The sequence below is a fragment of the Podarcis erhardii genome (assembly GCF_964252035.2).
Source record: "Podarcis erhardii genome assembly, chromosome: 13".
In the NCBI taxonomy this organism is placed as follows: domain Eukaryota; kingdom Metazoa; phylum Chordata; class Lepidosauria; order Squamata; family Lacertidae; genus Podarcis; species Podarcis erhardii.
The window spans coordinates 51,954,298-51,978,682 of NC_138502.1; the positions used below are offsets into that span (position 1 = coordinate 51,954,298).

Sequence of the window (24,385 nt, forward strand, 5' to 3'; positions counted from 1 at the left end):
TTTCAGGTGAGGACTGGGGCAAAATGCTTTTTCAAAGCAATTCTTTTTGCTTTCTGCTCAGGGTTGCAGACAGAAGGATTGATGAGCACTTGGCAGGCAGTCTATGTTCAGCTTGGTGCATCATAAATTGTGTGTGCCTCTTCTATGGGAAAGCAGGCTCAGGTATCTTCCTGAAACTGAGCTCCTCCTGTTAGCAGCAGAGTACACTTCGGTACCTTATTCTGTACAGTGTTACCTTGGTTTACTAACTTAATCCGTTCCGGAAGTCCGTTCTTAAACCAAAGCGTTCTTAAACCAAGGCGTGCTTTCCCAGAAAGTATTGGAAAACGGCTCTGGCAACCAGGACGATCCTGAGAAAGCAGTAGGCGAAGGGTGGGGCTTCTGGTGTGCTGCTCTGGGCTGGAGGTGGCTTCCTCATTTGCTGCCGCTGGGCTGAGCTCCACGCTCGCTCTTGAGCTGGTGCTTTGCGCCAGGCAGGAGAAGGCGCACCTCTCGAGGCAGGGAGAGCGGAGTGCGCTGAGAGAGCAGGGCGAGGGAGCGCGGGCTGCATGCGTTGTGTGTGGGGGGGAGCGCTAGGTCCCTCTACCACCACTGCCATACTGAGCAAGGGAAGGCTGTGCCAACAAAGCGGAAGTGCACCCCCCAACCCAGTATGTCCACAACCCCCCCAAAAAATACGCAAACTGGAACACTCATTTCTGATTTTGAAGTGTTTGTAATCCAAAAAGTTTGTTCGTAACCTGAGGCACCACTGTATTGAAAGGCAGGATGGGGCTCAGGCAAAAAGAGTTCCTTCAATCTTTCCTTATAGGACTTCTTCTTCCACACCACTGACCATCTTCACTGTCCTGTTCTGTACCCACTTCAACATCGTTCCCCCAGTGTGGTGCCCAGGACTTTAGGATGAAGTCTACCTAATGCAAAACTAAAGTGGAATTACTACTTACTATGGCTTGGAAACTCTGGTTCTATTATAATGCACCCTAAAATTGCACAAACCCTTTTTTGCAGCTGCACCACACTGTGACTTGCAGTGAGCTTATGATTTACACAAATGAATAAGTTTATATTTGTCTCTGGTTCAGGAGTGGCTGGTGGGAAGGGCCAGCAGTGTGCACCTGGCCTCCCAGCACCAGCATCTCTGCAGCTTACTGGGAGGTAGTGGAGTGAGGTGGTGGGGAGGTGAGCACAGTGTAGACACTGGTGCTGGGAGGCCAGATGGGTGCTTCTGCCACTCACCGTAGCTGCTTCTGCCTCTGTCGAATTGCATGTTGTTAGTTTTGTCCCAGTCTTCCATCCTGTCAAGGTCATTTTGAATTTTAGTCCTGTCTTCTGAGGTCTTTCTCTCCCAGTTTTGTGTCACTTACGCATCTGATAAGGATTTCCTCTGATCCTGCATCTACATAATTGATAAAAATGCTGAAGAATATTGAGGGCACCCCATTCATAATGTCTCTCTGTTTTGATGAGGATCCACTGATTGCCACTCTTTGGCCTTGTTTGCCAACTGGTTGTGACCTCACCTGATGCCAGTACTACCATCCAGCCTGCATTTAACTGGCTTGCCAACCAAAATAACATGGAGGCCTTTGTCAAATGTTTTGCTAAAATCAATATAAATTACGTTACAGTGTTGCCGAAATTCGCTAACCTTGTAATACATTCATTGAAAAAAGAAAAAAGATTCATATGACAGGATTTATTTTTGACACATCTATTTTAACTCCTGATCACCGCATTGCTACAAAACTGCGACAAATAGACTCTTACAATCTGTTCTGGAATCAAAGTCAGTTTGCAGTTTCCTTCCCCTCCCCCTTTTGAAGACTGGGACAGCATCTGCCTGTTTCCAGTCTTATGGACCTGTATCCTTGGGTACCAAAGGAGCTTGCTGACGTGCTCTCAGAACCTCTGTCTATCATCACTGAGAAATCCTGCCAATTCATCAAATTTGCCAGAATTAAGCTATGCCAAATCTATTACTCGATAGCTAATTAGGCCTTTCACATACATAAATAATAAAAACAACAATATAGCTGCATGGTTTGCAATTTTAAAATAATGATGTACAACCTAATATACCTTGTAGAAAGAAGAGGATAGAGAAGAAAAATGAAAGTAAGCAAGTTCAGATGCCAATTCTTACAATATCTAGGTGGGATTATCATCAAGGGAGACAGTTGGAGGAGGGGGAACCAGTGGAGTGGACCTTCCTCCTGTCGTCTTCTCTCTGTCACTGTCAGGGTCTGGGCAGAGGAGGAGTGTTGGAGACCACCTCCCCATCCCGACCCCTCCAGGGAGGAGGAAGAGGAAGACAGTATAGATTTACAGCAGGGGTTCAAGCGAGGTCGCAGCTCAGAGGCAGATGAGGGGGAAAGTTGGGGAATCATGGGAGAGCCAGAGCAACAAACACCTGGCTGACGCGTTGTCACTAGAAAGCATTCCAGACCCTCCATCTCCGAGAACCCGGCGAGCCTTGAAAGTAGGAGAGCAAAGAGCTTGAGGACAGAGGGCACGTAGCAGCACCTGTAGAGGAGATGATGGTGACGAATGAAGAAGTAGAAGAGAAGGGGGTGGAGATTCACTTGGGACAACGCCACTGTACAAGAGGCTTGGTTCTTTGTAAGATTGAAATTAAAAAGCACTTTTTCCTTGTCGTCATACTTTCCTGGGCAACCAGCCAGGAGCTGCTGACAGCACCCTGACAGTCACGTGGAACAGCAGCTAAGTGGTTCTTAGTCCACCATTCTGGGTTGTTGCCTGTGTAGATGCGATTTTAAAGCTTCACTGTGAAACTGTGTATAGTGGAGCTGTGCATGAACATGCTCACAATTGGGAGACTGTTAACAACCGCATGTGTATATTGATAATCCCAGACATTTTTTCTTTAATGTCTCAAAGCTCTGAGAAACTCTGGCAAATGTGGTCTTCTAAATATGTGTCAGGAATCACTGATACCCGAGACATGCAAAGATGCCTATTTTCAGGCACCCATGTAATTAATCTCAAATAGTCAGTGTTCGCCAAATTTTGGACATCCATTGTAACATGAATACAAAGTCCTGGCCAGGATATTTTACATCACACGCCCCTGTTCTTACTGAGAGACTGAGTAATTAATAAAAGGCAGGCTTGTCTCCATAACGAAAAAGAGCAGACTTCCACAGACTACTGTGAATCTACTCAAGCACAGTGACATGAAAGCTGTCCTTGCAACATGATCTATAATGACACTTTTCTTTATTGCTCCAGCTTGAATGCTCATACCAAAGAGAATTATCAAAGAAAAGCCCATATCGTCATACAATTTACTGTTGCAGTAGTCTTTTGCATTAGTTGCCCTAAAAATGGTCAAAGACAGACTTAGCCCGGCTTCCTTGGACAAAGCATTTTTAGACATATTCTTCATGTATCTGTTCAGACATTTTAGCAGTTAAATACAAATAAATATGAAGCAAACATGCCACCAAACTGCTGCTAACTTTCATTGCAAGGCATGAACAGGATGCAACAATCCCTGACTTACCTACACATCTTTTATATTTTAAACTTTGATAATGTATAAAAACATATGTTTATTCAAGTGACAGGAGATATTTGCCTGGAGAGGAGGCTCCAGTATTACAAGCAATAATGAACAGTAGTTCCACATGGCATCACAGGACACAGGAACTTCATTATTTTCTTCTTTGACTGCTTGTTCCTTGGGAAAAGAGAAATAGTGGCTCCAAGTGATAAAAGTCATAAGGTCCTAAAGTTGCTGAAAGCTTATGCAAATGTAAGCAATTGTGCAATGACACTAGACGATGGAAGTAGCAGGAGATGAAAGGTAATTTTTAAGGGCCTTGAAAGAGCAGGAAATGGAGAATTCAAGAAAGCCAGTTGTGATTTTATTTTTAATATTCAGAAAGCGCATACAAGGAATATTCATTGCTGGCATGCTTTGCAAGAATGTGAACAATTAGCCCGAAACTTGACAAAGGGCTTATTTCTGTCCTCAAATTTCTTTGCCGTCAGGATAGTATTAAGCTAGTAGCTCATTAAATTGCCAACATAAGAAACTATATTAAAACTGCATTTAAACCATGAATAGTTTTGGTGAGAATAGTTACTGTCCAAAATGAAAGTTCAATGTAGTTGAGCTTCAGAGAAGGACTATTACATGTGTGTTCAAACATGACTTTCTGCCAAATACCTGTAAATGGGGTGTGTGTGCAAGTGGAAAGAGGGCTGAACCTTTTCAGAGCCTGCCACAACTTGACCAAGAGAAAGATGGCCAGTTGAGTGGAGCCCTGGTAGCAAATATCTCCTATCCACATCCCTCCCCCCAACTTGCAATTAACTCTCCTTCTTTCAATAGGTGTTTGGTGGCGACCCAGTTTTGAAGACATGGGTCTGCTTCTGTCACGTTTAGCTTCACCTTTGGATCAGGACTGAAATCTGTGCAATCACTTCAGGCAAAAGAGGATTAGGGGATGGTCTAGATTTTATGCAAAGCAATCTAAACGTACTATTATTCAGAAAGCTGTATAATCGGAATCATGCTAGCAAAAGTAGGAAATGCATTTCATTTGGCATCAAATTATCATGTCTAATTTCATCAAAAGGTATGATTGGCTAGTACCTCCTGATTCTCATAGGGAGAATCATATTTAAATGCATTTTTGATGATGCTCTCAGTTACATATATACAGCCAGGATACAGGGGGCATTTTATTAGTAACCAAAGGAAATTCTATTCTGGCTACTTTATTATTTATCTCCCCTCTCCGTGTATGGTTAGGGGCTTTTAGCTGTATTGACTTTTAGTATCCATTGGAGACAGAATATTTGCAGCCTGTTCTCTGCTGGCGGAGGGAAGAGACAGAAGGCCATAAGTTAAATCAAAATTCCATTTTCATAATGGTTTCATTGCGTTGCTCCTGAGGGAATTCTGATTGCATTAGCAAAGTCTCCTATATATGGGGGGATTGTCATTGCCCCCCGAACTCACTAAAAGCCCATCCATCTGTGAATGTAATAAAGGGCAACAAAATGAAGAACCTGCACAACAAAATGAAAAAAGGGCAACAAAATGAAGAACTCTGTGCAAAAGCCATCCAGTTCCCAACCACTTCTAAAATTATTTTGATCATCAGGTATTTCCAAGGTATCTCCCATTTCAAAAAAGTTGTTGCCTGTTGACTTTGACACAGACAGCCTCAAGAATCTAAGTAAAAACTATTTCAGACTGGCATTTAATTTCCATGGTGATGTTTTAAGTTGATGAATTCAGTTGATATAGCTGAATTTTATGCTGTGTGTGTGTGTGTGTGTGTGTGTGTATGTATATATATATATGTGTGTGTGTGTGTGTGTGTGTGTATATATATATATATATGTATATGTATGTATGTTTCAGTTTTCAGGGGGGTTGTATTAAATTTATATTTCTGAAATTTATCTTGAATTATTGTATCACCACTGGCTGAAAACAATAAAAGATTACTGAAATGTATTTGTATAAGGATGAACATACAACCCAGGATAGGTTAGGAGATGCTTAGAGCACTTAGGTGCTTTAAATGAGTTCAAGTCTTCAGGCCAGGGCCAGATGAATTACATCCCAGTGTGTTGATGACTGTAATCTCTGAGACTTCTTGGAAAATGGGTGAGGTGTCAGAAGACTGGCGACAGGCAAATGTTATTTCTATCTTTAAAGGGGTGGGCAGGCAGACATAGGAAACTATAGACTGGTTGGCTTGATGCTGATACCAGGCAAATTTCTAGAATAGAATGAGGAGCAATATTTTTAGAATGTATTGTTTAGTAGGAGCCTGCATGGCTTTATGAAGCATAAATCAAGCCAAGCGAACCTTAATTCATTTTCTTTCTTTCTTTTTGCAATTTGTTATCATTTTCTTTACTAAATTGTTTTGAAAATACAAATTAAATATAAATTAAACAATGGGTAAATTATTAACATAACAGGCTTAAAGCAGCTCAACAACTATACAAGCTGATGGACTCAATACTTTCTTTCTCCATTACATTTTCTTTACAGGGTTTTCTTTGCAAGATTTTTCGTTACAAGGTTTTGAGATGAAGAGATAACTCAAAAGGTCCATAGTCTAGAGTAAATAGGAAGCAGGGGGCAGGCATTATCCTCTACACTTGTACAGTCCATAAACGCTTCCCATATGTTCTCAAATGGGTCTTTTATCTTTTGTCCCCTGGTTGCCCTTACCTATTGTGTTAATTGCGCTAAAAGAGCACATTGCCATTTTTTTTAATACCACTGGTCAATATTTGTTTTGCAGTGTCTTTAATCCTGAGCTACCACTGCATGTGCAGCTGAGAGTAAGAGCTAACCCACACTTCCACTTGTCCTGTGCCTAGGAGGCATGGGTCTGAGCAGTCCTGTCTAGGCACGGGTCCAAGAGGTTTGGCCTTTACGCTGCCACTCCCCCCCCCCCCCAGAAAACTCACTCTTTAGCACTAAATTGAAATAAACGGCAATCTGTTTGTTCTGCTTCAGCACTAAACCTCTGGTTATCCCAGGGAAAGTGGCAGCAGGGGTGTAGGACCCAGAGCGGCAGGGGCGGGGCGATCCACCCACGGGGGGGGAGGGATCCGCCCAGGGGGGCAGTGTGGCGATCTCCCCACGGAGTCCGCATGGAGGACACAAGCTCCACGCTGCTTCTTTGGACAGTGTGGAGCCCCGAGCCACCCTGTCAGTCCCAGGAGAGACATGTGGTTCGGGGGCACTGCAGGCCAGGCTCCAATGTAGGTGCCCCCCCCTCCACGGCGTGCCATTTTGTCACCCCCCTCAGGGATGACACCCGGGGAGAACCGCACCCCCGCACCCCATTCCTATGCCCCTGAGTGGCAGGGCAAATGGAGGTGTAGATGAACCCCGAATCGCTTAGCCACTCTTGATAATTAAGATTTAGATTCCTAACCAAGAACATATTTAGCAAAGCCAAAGTTGGAGATAGATCTTAATTCCCTTTTTTACACAGTTGTTAGTTTTGCAAATCATGGGAATGCTGTAGATGTGTCTTTTGATTTCAGCAAAGTATCTTGACAAAAGTTCCCATGATTTCTTTGTTGGCAAGATGTTAAAACGTGGGCTGAATGATGCTACTGTTTGGTGGAGCTGCAGCTAGTCTAGCAGTCATACTCAAGCGCTCATGAATGGCTCTCAATCAACTTGAAGGGAGGTGCCTACTAACATCCCAGGCACTGTACTGTTAATCATTTCCATAAATGACTTGGATCAAGGAGCAAAGGGAATGCTTATCAAACTTGCAGATGGCACAATGATGGGAAGTGTAGCTAATGCCATAGAAGACAAAATCAAGATTCAAGTGATTTTGTTGGGCTGGAGTGCTGGGCTGAAACCACAAGGTAAAATTCAACAAAGATAAATGTAAAGTCCTGCAGTTAGGTACAAAGAATCAAAGGCACAAGTATAGGATAGAGGTGACTTAGCTTGGCAGTAGGACATGTGAAAAGCATCTAGAATGTTTTGGGTGATCACAAGCTAAGCATGAGTCAGCAGTGTGGTGCTGCTGCTGAAAAAGCAAGTGCAGTCTTATTTCTTTAATTCTTTTTTTTTAAATTCTTTAATTATTTAACAACCCTCCCAAGGCAGATGCCATCATCTAAGTTTGTAATATAAAATCAAAACAAGTTTAAAATAATGAAAAGTGTATTTTAATAAAAAAATTAAAAATAATAAAAATATTGATATCCTCCAAAAAACTAACGATATTCACAAGCTCAGTAATAATACTCAAATCAAATACATAATGATAAGCTACAGTAGCACCAAATATACAGCAACCCAAGAAGAATCTCATTCAAGAGAGAGGCCACACGAACATCTGCAGTGATGGCTTTATAAAGAGAAGAATGCATAAAAAGGAATCATTCCACTCTATTCTGTCCAGTACTGAGCAGTACATTTTAAGTGGGCCAGTGTCAAATCTCACAAAGAAGAGTTGAAAGAGTTCACAGAATTGTAGGGGAAGGGACCCTGCGGGTCATCTAGTCCAACTTGAATGCAGGAATCTCAACTAAAGCATCCATGACAGACCATCCAACCTCTGCTTATAAACCTCCAGAGAAGGCGAGTCCACCACCTCCTGAGGGAGTCTGAAGGTATAACCAAGAGAAGATTAAAATAAGGCCTTCAAATATCTGAAGGGCTCTAATGCAGAAGGTAGAGCAGACGGAGAATTCCTAATGCTAAGCGTTATTCCACAGTGGTGTCTTTGCATCCTGCACTGCAAATTCATCCTGCACTTAGTGGGAGGTGGACTTGATGACCAAGGTCCCTTCCAACTTTGTGATGCTATTATTCATTGTCATGAAACAAACTAAGGCTTAAAACTTTAATTGCTACAAATGCAAGAAAGTTAGACCTTCCAAAGAAAGATGCATTTAGGAGACACCCGTCAGGACAGTTTAAAGAAAAAGCTAAAAGTGCCCTTTGAGGGAGTAGGACCAAAAGCAAGATTAAATTGCCTGCATGGGAAATAATCACATGTGGTTTAAAACACAGTAGTGAGAATTGCTCCACCACAGAGGCCCCATGAATCCATATTTCCTGGTGGCAGCCTGGAGTTGCTTCAAGTTGTTACTTAACATCAGCTGACAGGCACATCCAGCATTTTTAAAACTGAACTCCTCCACCAGACCCAATGTGAATTCCTTTTGTGTCATGGAAACAACTGAACAACACAAGCAGGACACTACACCTGTATGATACATGCGTTTGCCACATCCACACTTTACATCCTTAGGTGTATACGGTACTGTACAAAGAAGGATACAGATTTTCACATAAGAAAAAACATATGCAAATGTTATGCCACATTTTGCAGACTGGTCAGAAGGTTTACTCAACATACAAAGTACTGGGCCCAGAAAATCATGTTGGCATCACTGCCCAGAAAAAAAATGAGATGTGGCTGAGTGTCCTGATTTTTTATTATTATTATTATTTATTTATTTACGGCTATTAGCCCATAAAATATGTACAAACATAAAAGCACAGAAGCATAAAAACCAATACATCTAACAACAGAAGGGGAACACCATGATGCAAGGGTGGGTCATTGAGCAGTGACAGTAACAGCTTGGGGCCCGGAAAGATCCAAGGGACGGTTCACAGAAAAAGGAGAACTGGAGACGAGATCCGTCCTGCACTCTCATCATGACTGTCCGATTAGTTTTTGTTGTTGTTGTTGTTTTTTGGTGTTTTTTATGTGTGAGATAACCGCATTCAGGAATCTCGCCACCTGCAGAGTTACAGAAGGATCTGTATCCTGAAAGAGCAGTGCGGCATGTGACTCAACAGGCCTGCCAACCAAGCGCAGTAAAGCAGGACCCAGGAATTTAGTCCTAGCTATGCTATGTAAGGGACAGTTGAACATTATATGAGGAAGAGTTTCAACTGTTTTCCCGTCACACTCGCATAGCAGAGACACCAAACCCTTGGAAAATCTGTAGCTCAACAGGTTCGATGGAAAAACATTGAACACCTGATTGTCCCGAATCTTCCAATATTCAGGTTCACTGGAATGATCTAAGTTCTAGCATTTCTCTACACAATCCACTAAACAACTTTATGAACTCCGGGCCTTCTGGTACCAAATGTAAGTGGGATATGATGGAGTATTAAGCCCCTTTGAGGCAAGGCAACCAGAACTGTACCCAGTATTCCAAGTGTGGTACCAACCATAAAGGTATTATGCTATTGGCAGTTTTAACTTCTATCCCTAAGATGTGATTCATCTTTTTCACAGGTGTCACAGGTGCCACCATGGCCTTATCTGGATAACAGCACTGAGGAAAACCTCAGTGATTCTGCACCACTAAACAGAGGCCTATGAACCAGAGATTTGTGCATTCTGGGATATCAGCCAGCTTAGAATAATAGAATAGTAGGGTTGGAAGGGACCACAATGATCATCTAGTCCAACCCCACTGCAATGCAGAAAGCTTTTGCCCAATGTGGAGCTTGAACAAATCAGAATCAAACCAATCATTTGATGTCCTGATTTGTTAACTAGATAGTTAGAATAAAACACAGTTCCCTGAGTTTGTGCATAATGCAGAAATGCAGTTTAGTCAGAAGTGAATGTAGATGCTTTCGCACTTCCCCTCCAATGTATGAAAGAGGGAAGAGGAAGTGTGTGAGTCGAAGGGACTCTTTGTCTATGATCATCTAATTGTGTGCCAAGGCCTAGTAACCCAGTCACTCCCTATGAAGTGAATAACCAAACAAGGCAGCAGCATATAGATTTTGGGTTTGAATAGGCTACAGCTTTACTGGTTACAGATGTGAAAGTTTGGCATAGGGATAGGTGAAGCCCTTTATTTAACCCCAGCCCATCTGCTGGGAGTGAATCTAAGGGTAAACCACATCCTGGGTGTCAGGATTGTTATAATTGGGGGGGGGCAATGACCTACATCAAATAGAGGTATCCCTGAGGGGTCCCTGTTGGATGAGTGCTATGGCCCAAGAACCCACCTGTGCATCGGACAGAAGCAATTACTCACAGATCCCTTTAATGGGCTACTCTTAACCCAGGAGGGGCAGGCAGAGGCTACATCCTCACCTCCAGACAAAACTAAGGCTTACCCAATGCCTAACCTCACAAAGTTGTGTTGACCGCTATAAGGTAGGTGAAAACCAAGTGGCTGGTGCCAATTTATCAAGTGGAAAAATTCCTGCCCAGCCCCAAATATGGCAGCTGACAATGTCCATAGCAAGGTATTAGCATGAAGGAAGAAGCATATGAAAAAAAGGTTGGGAGATCTGATTATAGACCAAGGAGGAGTGCTGAGCCAGCCTCAGTGTATTCCCCCGGGGGTGGACACAAGTGACACCCACTGGCTGGTTGGGTTCGCCCCCTGGACCCAAGCCTGCTTGCCACTGGGCAATCCGTGGGCAATCCAGTCCTCCCCAGCCAGCCACTGGATCGCCAATGTGGGATGTGGCCAGGCCGCAATGCTGCCTGACCATTAAAAGGTTTAGAGCAGGGGTAGGCAACCTAAGGCCCATGGGCTGGATGCGGCCCAATCGCCTTCTCAATCCAGTCCACGGACATTTCAGGAATCAGTGTGTTTTTACATGAGTAGAATGTGTCCTTTTATTTAAAATGAAGCTTTGGGTTATTTGTGGGGCAAAGGAATGTGTTCATCCCCCCCCCTTCAAAATATAGTCCAGCCCACCACATGGTCTGAGGTACGGTGGACCGGTCCATGGCTGAAAAAGGTTGCTGACCCCTGGTCTAGAGCCTCCAGCGCATGCACCAAATCAAAGTCAGTAGGGGTCATAATTTTGGCTATGAGGTCATTTCCTCCAAATCATCCCCACCTGCTCCACACCTGATGTAATCTATGATGTATTGGGTAAGGGGCAGGTAACCAGGTGGTTGCAAGGAAACAATGTGAAGCTTAAAATGTGCTTGCCAATGTTCCTCTGCAAGTGTGGCTTGCTAGAATTGGCTGCCCTACGGAGTTTCCCCAAGGGGGCACATAGTCGGTGCTGATTCAGGCTGAAAGAAAGCCTCTTTGAAGCTACACAGTTCCATAGTTTAATGTAGAGCTTTTCAAACTTTTCATGTTGGTGACACACTTTTTAGACATGCATCAGTTCGCAACTCAGTAATTCAGTTAATTCAGTTTTACTAGCAAACCAGAGGTCCTTCCCAGCCCTGGGAGGAGCGCAAGGAGCGTTTGCATGACACACCTACACACTGCAGCCGACGCACTAAGATGTCATGATACACAGTTCGGAAAGGTCTGGTATAATGCGTGTACGTACACCCCACCCACCCATCCAAATAGCCCACAGGTCAGAATCTGGCTCGCCAGCTGGGAAAAGTTTCCCCATCACTGAACAGCCAGGCGTTTGCTGATATGCTCAAACAGACAGAGCACAGAGCTCCCTAGAAACACAGATCACCAGAGAACGGTGGGATAACCAGCCTCATAGAACCAACATGCTTAAGTCTAAATAACACATGAAGGGCTTAATACCACAGAGTAAGTGAGCTGTCCTGCCAGGCTTAGCAGCGTCCACTACCCCTCAACTTGGGAGGAACTAGGGAATCAGGCCTATTGTTCTTCCACAGCCTACCTGAGAAGCTCAGCGTTTAAAGAGGTTTGAGCTGGTTGCTCTGGTTCTGCATGGCTCTCACAAGCCTCTCTTCAGTTCCTAAACCAATAACTTAGGAACTTTCACCACTTTGTAACTAAGCCAAGTTTTACTGCCTGTGCAATTTTTTCTGAAGACTGTTTGGAAAAGCAGGTGAAATTGACCACTGGAAAGTTTGTAAGTAAGCTATGTTTAACTTACCAAATGTCTTTCCCTATGATAAGAGAAGAGGAAAACTTGGGAACTCACTTTAAAGGGCACATCTTAAGGATCTCCTTTTCCACATATTTTGCTGCATGTTTTGTTACTTTAAATCTCTGCTGGGGTTTTCTCACCAAAGAGTACCTGCCGCCAATTTCGATCTTGGCATCCAGAAATTATCCTCTTGTTGGTGCTAAAGAAAAATAATATATATAAAATTTGCCTTTTGCACCAACAAGAACTAACTGAGATCATGATGTCAGCAGAGATGTGTAGCTGAAACCACTGTAGCTGAATCTGAAACAATTTGAGGTGGCATCGACTGTCAATACAGACGGCTCTCCAAAAATAGAGTAACAGTGGAATGGGAGCATATTTGCCTGAGGATGTTTTTCACAGGAATTGCATTCTGCTGTTTATTTGCTTTTCTATTATCTTTAGCATCATAAAAACATGTTTTTTAAAAAGCCTTCAGTGTTAAAAAAAAACCCCAATACTCTGTACCTCTACCTGGATATTTGCTAGACAGTGATACAAAACTTCTGTTGTGTTCGTGTGCTGGCATCTTTTACAAAATGAAGTCGCCTTTGTTCAGCTTTTTAAAAATATCCAGTCTTACATAGTATGTATCAATCAGGAATAATTATTGCAGAAGGGGCCATTCCATCCTTCCCCAGCCCTGCTACACATGCTTTTAAAAAAATACAGGCACAGAACATCATTAACTAAATGCACTGAATAAACCTTAACATCTCAGCTAAATCTTATCTGCTCTGGATTTGCTGCTTAGCAGTAAAACCCAAGTGACCCATTTTCCCATCTCCTGTTGATTTTATTAATTGATGGCAAACCAGGCAGATTTCCCTTCTCTAAGTTCCTTTTAAAATATTTAGGAAACATCCTTCATTATTGTCATCTTGCTACTGCTCGTGATTGTTCCTTAGCATCTCGCTTATATGTTGATTCTTTTTTCCCTCTGCTTCAACTAAATTAAAATGTGCTTTTGACTAAGAAAGCTCAGTTGCAGAATAATTTATTAAACAGTAGATATCTTGATATTTACAATGTTAATCCACGTTTTAATCTGTTTTTTGAATGTTTTAAATTATAGTTGTTCGTTTTAATTTTATCATTTTATTTTTCTGTAAACCACTTTGAAGGTGTTTTTTAAACAATCAAATGGTGTATAAATTCTATGAAATAAAATAAAGGCCACTGTGGTTTGTGTTTGTGTGCATCAGGGCTCTTTAGCTATGTGCCATGATTAACTTTCCAACTTTTGAAATTTCTTGGCACATGTATTTGTTAAAATTACCACCAGCCTTTATTTTTTGTAAAGAAAACCAAATGTAGTAGTGAAATGCTGGGTTTAAAAAAAAAAATTAAAAGCATCCATAGTGGAAGTTACAATGAGCACAATTTCTGTCTTATATTACTTTGCCAGAGATAGCAGGGATCTTGAGAAGCCCCCACATTCTTGCAACGGTTTCAGTGCCCCAGTTTTGTACGGCTCTTCCCACCTTTTCAACTGATAAAGACTCCTTTGTTAGCAAGCATCCTGTTGCGCTCTTTTGCATTCTGATGCATTGGCTGACACCACACACACACACCCCACTATCAAAAAAAAAAAGCTTCTTTTCCACCTGCAAAGCACTCTTAACCGCAGAAATAAGCTGCAGTGTATCTCCAGCTATCATCATACCTCCATAATGCAGACCCCACTTTTCTTCCACAAACCTTCAGTAACAAACCAGCTGAAAACCTATTCAACCACCACAGCTCATTATTACTTTGAGGATCTCAGAAAGATTGAAGCTTTCTATAAGCTCCTTCTGCTATTCTTCTAGCTTAGGAAGCGATTTCTCTGTGCCTTCGGCATGCTCCAGACCTCTGAAATCCTGTTGTCATGCACTTTTTGAAGTTGTCAACCCCAGTGTAGTGTATGATACTGCTAATTAGCTTTTACGGGAGATAACAACTCAATTTAATATCCAAGCAAGATTTAATGGTATGATAGCATACCATTCATCATAAGGAATTTTGACTCATTAATCTGCAGCAGCTAAGTATAAAACAAAGCTAAATCTATGGGCTGCAACCTGAAGTAAATATCACAGCTGAACTTTTATAATATATGCATATAGTGATCAGATGCTAACAAAAGGAAGGGGGATTATTAGACTGATGGTATAAAAATGGTTGCTAAAGGTGGCATTCACATAATAAGATGGTACGTACCAAGCACACTACTGAGTTTTGTTATTTAAATATTTGACACAGTGGGATGGGGATGTTGTTTCACTAAAAGCCGAAACATGCATTCTGTTGCTTTATTACTGCTATGTTAGAACACGTAGAGCTGAAGACAAATACCAATGCATTTCTGGAAGAATTGTCAGTATAATGAAAATAGTTCACACTCCTCCAATTAATCCTCCTCAAACCCCACAATGTATAAATCCAGACTAAATGATATTTTTGATAATGTTTTCATAATGATATGAGGAAAATGTGTCCTGTCTTTCTGGTACAATTCACCTGCTATGCCTGCTTTAAAACCCTTTCACAACCCTGTAGCTTGACTCATATTTGCTCATATTTAGGCCCCCTTCTAATTTTGACCGATTTCCTTAACTGTTTTTAAATCAAGGCGATATAAGTCATCAAAAAGGAGAGTTCCTTTTCTTTACTGTGGTTTATGTATAAAATTATAGCTATTCTGCCCTGATCATCATTAGGCAGAAAATCAAGTATTTTAAATAATATTTACAACATTATGAGGATGAAACAAACAGAGTAAAAACAAAAATCAGAAGTTAATTATAAATTGTTTTAAAGACATATTTATACTGATCCTGTTAATATTAGATACACAAATAAAGCTACATTGTTTCATTTTAAAAAGCCCTAAGTAAATGAATGCTAATAATATAAAATAGTAAAACAAAATCAGTCTGTAAATATTATGGCAATTTAAATTATATTAGTTTAATATTTGCATTTTGTACAACAACAAAACCCCCACAAAAACAGTGATGCTTCTTTAGTATTTGTATTGGCTCCTGACAACAAATTCTGATAGACCAGAAGGTTGTTTATTTTTAAACAACTCATAAAAAGACAAAGAAAAAGAGACATTAAGATTATGCCCATTTACCTTCAGAAAGTAAAACTACATGGGCTTGTGGCTTTTCGCATGTCAGCTTTAAGTGCTGATTCTAATGCTATCATATAGTACATGCAAAATTATTTGCATTCAAATTCCATGTTAGGTTACAAAAAGCTTTCTTTCTTTTCTGAATTTCTGTTAAATTTCCAACTGCCTATTAAAGGAAAAAAGGGAATTCTAAATAATATGACAGCATTTTAAATCCTCCGATGAGAAATTCAAGCTTGGTTACTCACCTAAGTGAAGCCAACATATTTCAGATGACAACTCCTAATACATATTTTAACACAGCCCGCTTGTTCATAGGATAAGCCCCTTGTGCATAAAAACCAAATTACTCTTCAAGGAACTTGCTAGTTTTAAATCTTTTCAAGCTTTGCTCGCTGTGAGGCTGCTCAGCTGTCAGCCGTGCCAGTAAGCAAGCTGTACACATCACTGGTGAAATTCCTAATGGATGTGGGCAAACCAGCAAGCTGCATTTTAGAGACTTAATACTTAAAGGAAATGCATATTTTTAGCTCCAGTTTAAGTCTTGACAACACACTGAAGATTTTGCTGGTGCAACCCTTGGTTTCTCTGAACAGCTACATCAAACTGACCTGATGAGAGAGTCTTCGAGACTGTACCTCATATGAAATTCTCAGTCAGAGTTTGGGGACAATTTCTTTTCTTTTCTTTGGACTTGTAGCTGAGCGTAGACTCTGTCATTTCTGTTCCAAGAGTGGACAGATGGCCGGTTAGTCCTGAGCCTTGCTGGAATGAGGCAAAAGATTTGCATTCTCTCAGCCTCACCCCCCCCCCTCCCTGGTTTAGCCCCCAAGCAGATAAGCCAGAGTCAGGCAGAGTAAGTGCACAGCCCTCCCCCTTCCACCAATCATTTCAATTAGTGCTACATGAGAGGAGCTTCTGCTTAAAATCTGCTTAAAGGAGGGGGCCAGAGGGCAGGGCAATTGCCTTTGCTCTACAATGACAAGAAGCTGCTATAAATATTGCTAAACAAAAGCCCTTGTCAAGGGCCTGGAATGTGTCACATCCTAATGCAATAGAATTGCAAAAGCTCAACATGCACAGGGGCTACAGAGGGATTAAAGGGGCGGGGCGGGGGGGGGGCGAGGTCTGAAAAGGAAAAGAGACTCTCCACAAGAGAAGCTGTCACCTTCCCGGAAGTATATCCCTCTGGATTATTACACACTAATTAGGGTCCTTTTAAAAGGTTATTGTATTCTTGACTAAATGAATACATCCCAGCCACTGATACACATAGGCTTAAGTTCACAGGCACACCTTCTCTCTGCTTATGGGCACTGAAGGACACCTGAAGCAACTGAGCCCTCTCAAGAGTCACTGTGAAAGCTAATCTGTTGTGTGCGCAAAATCTGAATGAGATTTTTGGGTGTTTTTAAAAAATGTATATTTCGTATATGTGGCTGTCCCTCTCATTCTCTCTCTCCAATCCCTTCTCAGCAAACCCACATTTCCCACGAAGCCTGTGCTTAACCCCCAGGCTGCACCTCCAATCATAACAAAGACCAAAGGAAGTGTAACAGCATTTGTTCACATCCATCCCTAGTTAACCTTCTTGCTCCCACTCCCAGGAATGGCATTTCACGTTTCGCTAGTGGGAGCAAGATTCCCAGTCAGGTGTAAATGCTCACTCTGTGATATATTAAAGACACCCCTGTGTTTTTACAGCTGAATTTCGAAAGTCTTGTTTTCCTTTTATAACAATAGTCTGCCAGTATTCTCTCCCCAATTACTAGAAAGAATGAAAGAAGAAAATTATTCAAATACTCAAATAAAATAAGAAGGACAGATTATTAAAAGTACAGGAATAACGGATAATGATAGAAGCATTCAGGGCACCATCAAAGAAAGAGCAACTAGTTAAAGGGAGGGCAAGGACTCAAGGACCCAGAAGGGGACATTTGTCATTCTTCTGCCACTTTCAGACATCCTGAGACCACTCCTTCTTCCAATCATGCATCAGCTACCTTCTTGGCCCAGTCGGTGGTTCCCTTCCTTCCACATGTTTTCGGCCATGGGGGTCAAAGGTCCAGTGTGCAATTGTCTGTCTGCACCCATCCCAGAACCTCACCTTTCACTTTATCAGGTGAAACTCATCCATTAACACCTGACCAGACAGCATTCTCCACACTCCTGGGGAACTGACTTACAACAGTAGTGGAGTCCAAGTGCCTAAGTATAAAGTCATACCTTGGTTCTCAAAGGGAATCCGTTCTGGGAGTCCGTTTGACTCCTGAAACCATTCAAAAACCAAGGAACAGCTTCCGATGGGCTGCAGGAGCTTCCTGCACTCAAGCAGCAGCTGCATCAGACGTTCAGCTTCCAAAAAACGTTCAAAAACTGGAACACTTACTTCTGGGATTTCAGAGTTTGGAAGCCAAAATATCTGAATGTTCCACCACCTTGAGGTTTTTTCTACAATTAAGTGGTATATAAATTTTATGAAATAAATTCATTTGGAGTCTTCTTTCACTTGCTGTCTTCCAAGCAGAAAGCAAAAAACAACAACTTGGGATAAACAGGGAAAAGTGCTGTTAAATCAGGCAGGGCCGCAAGGGAGGTGGGGAAATCCAACACTACGTTGCCATTTGCATGGCAGCTGTAGAAAATGGTTTTAGCAGTGCACCAGTTCCTAACAAACAGCAACAACAGCAAAGACAGCCAGAGCCAGAAATAAGCCATTCGGTGGAATAAATGGGTAGGTCACCAGGACAGCCCCATATGGAGGCTTGGGGACATGCAGGTGTTGGAACTGTTAAGACAGAACTGTTTTGTTTTCTCCCCAGCAGGACCCAGGGCCCATGAGCCACAGGTGGGGCAGTTTTAAAATTGTGGGCTCATAAAGGCAGAGAGAGTATGGGCAGGGGTGCCAACTAGAATAATATATGGGGGGGGGCATGTAAGCCCCACTCTGCATAATCAATCACATGACACAGCAGAAGGACACCATTTGAATGACACTGCCCATCAACTTGGGGGGGGGTGGCCACCTCAAATATTTTAGGGGGGGTGAAGAGACCTTAGCCCCTAGGAGTTGGCTCCTGTGGGGTGGTGGCAGAGCTCACTTCCAGGCTTATCCCAACGACTGTGTCTACTGGTCATTGACTGTAATAAATATATACATACACCTGCAATGGCCGTGGCCTCTCACCTGCACCACAGGACACAATTCCAAGCTGCTTCTGAGCCCCTCCATTATAAGGAAACTTTCTTGCCCCTTGGAGATGATCTCTGAGCAACAAAAGGTGGGGAAATGCAGACAGGTAACTGCAGCGATGTTTTCTCCTTGCCCTTCTGTGACTTACAGCAGAAAGGTAAAGAAAGGAGGGACCAGGACAAGGCATGGAGCAGGCAAATAGACTGTAATAAGCTAAGCTGACTGACTGGTTGCTTTACGTAGGTGGAAATGAAGCTTCACATGCCCACTTCAAACAGCCCACCCCTGCTTTTGTACAGTTATCCGCAGAGCTGGCCGGCTCATGAGGTGGAGTGAAGAAGGTGCCTTGGGCGGTGGAAACTCAAGAGATGGAGCTAAATTCAAGGTGCTGGTGTGCAAATCCCAAACAGCATGGGACCAGGATACCTAAAATATCATCTCACTGCTCATATACCCAGCCAGTAACTTCACTCTGTGTGATCTGTATGATGTAGGCATCACCAGGTCTTAGCATGGTGGAGCATCCCTTTGGAACTCCATCCTGGTACAACCGATACTCAGAGGCCTAATGCCTCCAACAGTGAAGGATGGATACAGCCATTGTGAATTTACCTACCCCTTTAAAGCCACGCAAGATGGTGGTCATCACTACCGTGTGTGGAAATGAATTCCACAGCTGAAACTATGTGTCGTTTGAAAAAGTACTTTCCTAAGGCTTTCCCCTGATTTGTCACTCAGGGCTGTGGGACTGGCAAAAGAAATGATATTCTTTGGGGCTTGCTGGATTCTCACATCCAGAGTCCTGGGACTCTGCAGCAAGGCCAGCTGGTGCAGAAACAGGCAATGTCCTGGTTCAAGCTCAGGACAGGGCCAGGTTTGCTTTTTAAGAAGGCATGTTAGCAAAGGGCTACGAGGCAGGTCCTGACTCAGCTGGTTTCCACAGCTTAAAGTTGACTGGAGGTCAAAAGAAAATGCTTCTTTGACTAAAGAAAATTATTGAAGAAGAGGCATCAGCTATTCTGACAACACCTATATTTAACGGCAATATAGCTTGTTTCGGGCTGCCAGAAGATACTTGGCTAAATTTGGGCTGGGAAATAAAAGCAGGAATATTCAGATGAACAGCATCCACACTTGTCAGTGACAGTTTGGGATAACGAAAACACAGGTGTGTTCATCATTCCCATAATGTGGTCAATCCCAACTAGGGCACCACACCTTTGCTATCCCTCATGTCCTGCCCTGTCCCATCCCATCCCCTTTCTTTTCTACATTCCCAAAATATGTTATTTGATTGTTAATTTTTCTGAAAAGTCACTGTAACAATCCCCTAGTCCCAATACCCACTGCAACTAAGGTAAAGGTAAAGGTAAAGGTACCCCTGCCCGTACGGGCCAGTCTTGACAGACTCTGGGGTTGGTGCGCCCATCTCACTCAAGAGGCCGGGGGCCAGCGCTGTCCGGGGACACTTCCGGGTCATGTGGCCAGCGTGACAAACTGCATCTGGCGAGCCAGCGCAGCACACGGAAACGCCGTTTACCTTCCCACCAGTAAGCGGTCCCTATTTATCTACTTGCACCCGGGGGTGCTTTCGAACTGCTAGGTTGGCAGGCGCTGGGACCGAGCAGCGGGAGCGCACCCCACCACGGGGATTCTAACCGCCGACCTTTCGATCAGCAAGCCCTAGGCGCTGAGGCTTTTACCCACAGCGCCACCCGCGTCCCACTGCAACTAAACCAAGTGCCAATATCTACATAATCATATGTTTTATTTGTTTATGATATTTATAATACAGGGCTGGTGTGCATCAGATATGAATTCAGGTATCCATCAAGATACAAATACAACACAACCTCAATGGTTATAATAAATATTTAGGAACAATGAGAGGCAGGAATAAAATAAATCATATTGCAGACTAAGCATAACCACTTGAAATCCCTGGGCAAATAAAAATGTTTAAATCTGGTGCCGAAATAATTATAATGCTGGAACTAGTTGTATCACTTTGGGGTGGGCACTCCAGAGGAGTTACCAGGTACCATGGAACTTACCTCCCATTTAAAAATAAGAAGCAGCGCTTTGCATTGGACTTAGAAGCAAATAGGCAGCCTCTGTTTACTATAGGATATCCTTCCCTCTTGACTCTGATTTACCGTACATTTCCTTAAACTTCATCTTTTGCTTCTCTTTCACTGTTTTAGGCTACAAGCCTCCAGTGGCAGTGGCTTGTTCAACCCGTAAAGCACCATGTACACAGATGGCACCAAATAAATAAATAAAAACAGCAGATGGTTGTTTTTTTGAGGGGGGATGGATTTATCTATTTCTGTGTAATAATTATTTGCCAAAGTCCAATATAGCACCAAAAACATGTATGGTTTAACCATAGACTATTGAGCATGCTGCCTTATGGAAGTGAGTTGTGGGCAACTTATAACTGCCAAGAGTGATGCCTCAATGCCTCCCACACGCACTGGATCAGGAAGATTGTGGACATCACATGGCAGGACAGAGTCTCAGATAAAGATGTGCTCTCCCAAGCCCACATTCGCAGCATGTTCATACTCCTGGCTTGGTAATGTCCACAGAATGGGAGATGGCAAGATCCCCAAGGATGTGTTCTATGAGTAGCTAGCTTCAGGCAACAAGCCCATTGGCTGACCAACTCTTGTGTTACAAAGATGTCTGCAAACGCGATGTGAAGGCTGGGCAACATCAGCCCCACCATATGAAGCCAACCCTGAAGCCACCTCCTCATATCCTTGGGGATCCTGCCATCTTCCATTCCCTTGCAGATGACTGCAGTGCCTGGAGACAGACAGTCAGGTCATGTATCTACACTAGAGACTAGAGGAGAAATGACTGCTGGGAGGAGCGCAGAGAAAAGAAACTCCATGCTGCATCTGCAGCAGCACTGCTGGATGCCTTCATCTGCCCCAGCTGCAGCAAAACATGTCTCTCCCTTATCAGTCTCTACAGCCACAGCAAGTGCTGTAACTCTCCCATCGTTTGACTTCACTCCCAAAGGTGCACTCCTCCATTGTCTCCCAAGGCAGACAGATACCAACAGCTATTATGAAGAAAAAGGTTGGATCTGCAGTGTAATGTAGCCCTATTCAGAAGTATTTGCATGCCAAATCTGCATGCTGGGTTACCCCACCTCCTGGTGTCCATGTGTATAGCATGAATGTATGAACAAAGGAAGCCCTAGTGGACATAGCTAAACATATGAAGGTACCCACAAGCCCCAAACCCTGCAAGATTGGGGTAAAGCTGTACACGCACCGAGACTTCGGCTTGGCAAAATTTCAGGCTGTATGGACAGGTGCCAGGCAAGTGGGAACGCATAATATCTTTCACATTTTGTACAGTAAAATAGATCCATCAAATGATGAGTGCCAGTTCTTTCAGTGCATTTTCTAAAACAGAGTCCGCTCACGTTCATTCAGTAATGCTTCACGAACAGAAATGGCCAAACATTGGCAAGTTGCTTATCAGTTACAGTGGTAGCTCGGGTTAAGTACCGTATCTTTCGCTCTATAACACGCACCCGACCATAACACGCATGCAGTTTTTAGAGGAGGAAAATCCGTAGGCATGCCACCCGTAGGCATTGCCTCCATAACACGCACAGACATTTCCCCTTACTTTCTAGGAGGAAAAAAGTGAGTGTTATGGTGCAAAAAATACGGTACTTAATTCGTTCCAGAGGTCCGTACTTAACCTGAAACTGTTCTTAACCTGAAGCACCACTTTAGCTAATGAGGCCTCCTGCTGCCGCTGCACGATTTCTGTTCTCATTCTGAAGCAAAGTTCTTAACCTGAAGCACTATTTCTGAGTTAGCGGAGTGTGTAACCTGAAGCGTCTGTAACCTGAAGCATATGTAACCCGAGGTACCACTGTAAAATCAGAAAGTCACAAACTCCATAATTAGATCCTGTGTCAGGCAATGCTTGGAGCAAAACACAGAACAATATTCAGTCTTAGTCTGAAAATATTAAAAACATCAGCACATATCTCACAAATCTGTTATGAAGTACAATTGTTCTGCTGGCCATCACAAAATGTTCACCCCCCCAAAAAAACAGATATAAGTACTAACTCAGTACTCATACCCTCCTAACGTATGTTGCCTGAACAAATAATACTTTTCATTTACGTGGCGCTTCAGAATATTCAAAGCATTTGATGTACATATTCCTAGTAATCTTTAAAACAGGCGTGTAAGGTATTACATCACTATATACATAGGTAGGGAGAAAGGATGAGGATGAGAGATGGTGACTTGCCAACGGCAAGTGTGTGGCTGATGAGAGATTTAAAGTGGGGGCTTTGCGCTTAAATGAGTGGCAGAAATGGGCTCTGTATTTATAGAGAGTATTTGTAACCTGCCCACTCATAAAAATATAATAGCAGTGTACAAAATGATGAAAACATCATAAATTTATAAAATACAGGAAACTTATGAAATAAGCAAAAATGCAGGTCTGTCAGGTTAATGAAGTGATAAAGCTAGAACAAAAAAACAGCAGAGTGAAAAGACCTTAATATTGATATGAAGTTTTCAATGAAGATTGTACAAACTTTTTCTTTCCTTTCTATATTTTTATGTGGATTTTCAGTGTAGTTCTTTCTGTATTACATCTCTATCTTACTTTTACTGTTTTTCATAATAAAACAGAAAAAATCAATTGTCTTCATAAGGAAATAGGCTCAAGTGTTCTCTTCCAAGTTGAAAATATTATTTAAAAGCATTCAATATTCAGCCTGTAATACAAAATGAAATTTTGTTTCTATGACTGTGCAAGGAAGGGGCTGTCTTCTCAGACAGGCTTAATAGCCTGTGGCTAGTAGAAGAACATCACCTGTTTGAATGGCGTTGAAGGAAGCAACGTGGACATTTGAATGAAGCCAGAAAAGGGGAAAGAAGTCTGGCTTTTCCAGTGGAATGGCGAAAGCAAGCTTTGGACAGCGGCACAGTGTTGCTTTTGTTAGACTGGCATCAAATGGCTCAGTTCAACTTGCAAATTCATAACTCTCCAGCAGACTCTCCTAACATGGAAAGCAATCCTGTCCAAGGTTAGCCCTGAAACTCTCTGCTACTTAGAGAAGGAGGGACAAGTCAAGGATGTCACATAGAGGAGGGAGAAAGGTTGTTTTCTGCTGCTCCAGAGAAGCGGACACGGAGCAATGGATCCAAACAACAAGAAAGAAGATTCCACCTAAACATTAGGAAGAACTTCCTCACAGTAAGAGCTGTTTGACAGTGGAATTTGCTGCCAAGGAGTGTGGTGGAGTCTCCTTCTTTGGAGGTCTTTAAGCAGAGGCTTGACAACCATATGTCAGGAGTGCTCTGATGATGTTTCCTGCTTGGCAGGGGATTGGACTCAATGGCCCTTGTGGTCTCTTCCAACTCTATGATTCTATGTTTTCATATATGATCTGCTTTTCACTTTTGTTCTGCTTATAATCGGATTTTTTTTAAAAAAAATAAAAATCCTTTCTCCTCACAGGGAAGATGATGGTCCAAACAACGAAACATGTTCCTATATAAAGATTTCTGTTGCCCATTGATATCCTTTTTTAAAGTAACATTTAAAAAAGAAATCTGTGATGTCATTGGAACAATCAGATTTCCTGCTTTACATACTGTATAATTACTACTATTCTAAACAC

At 42.5% G+C, this 24,385-nt stretch overlaps 1 protein-coding gene across 20 annotated transcripts in view; it reads right to left on the bottom strand.

The window, feature by feature from the left end:
- The window catches only part of LOC309326412 (poly(rC)-binding protein 3-like), a 183,191-nt gene that overhangs the window by 68,761 nt on the left and 90,045 nt on the right, over nt 1-24,385 (bottom strand). For 2 of the 20 annotated variants that reach the window (XM_081835087.1, XM_081835084.1), the window contains exon 1: nt 16,124-16,518. The exons of 9 other annotated variants lie outside the window; for them this stretch is intronic. The gene's annotated coding sequence lies outside the window, so the exon portion shown is untranslated. Of the gene's footprint in view, nt 1-15,760; nt 15,987-16,123; nt 16,519-24,385 lie in introns of those variants that run through there. 9 more of the 20 variants (XM_081835088.1, XM_081835094.1, XM_081835093.1 and 6 more) reach the window with 8 other exon arrangements.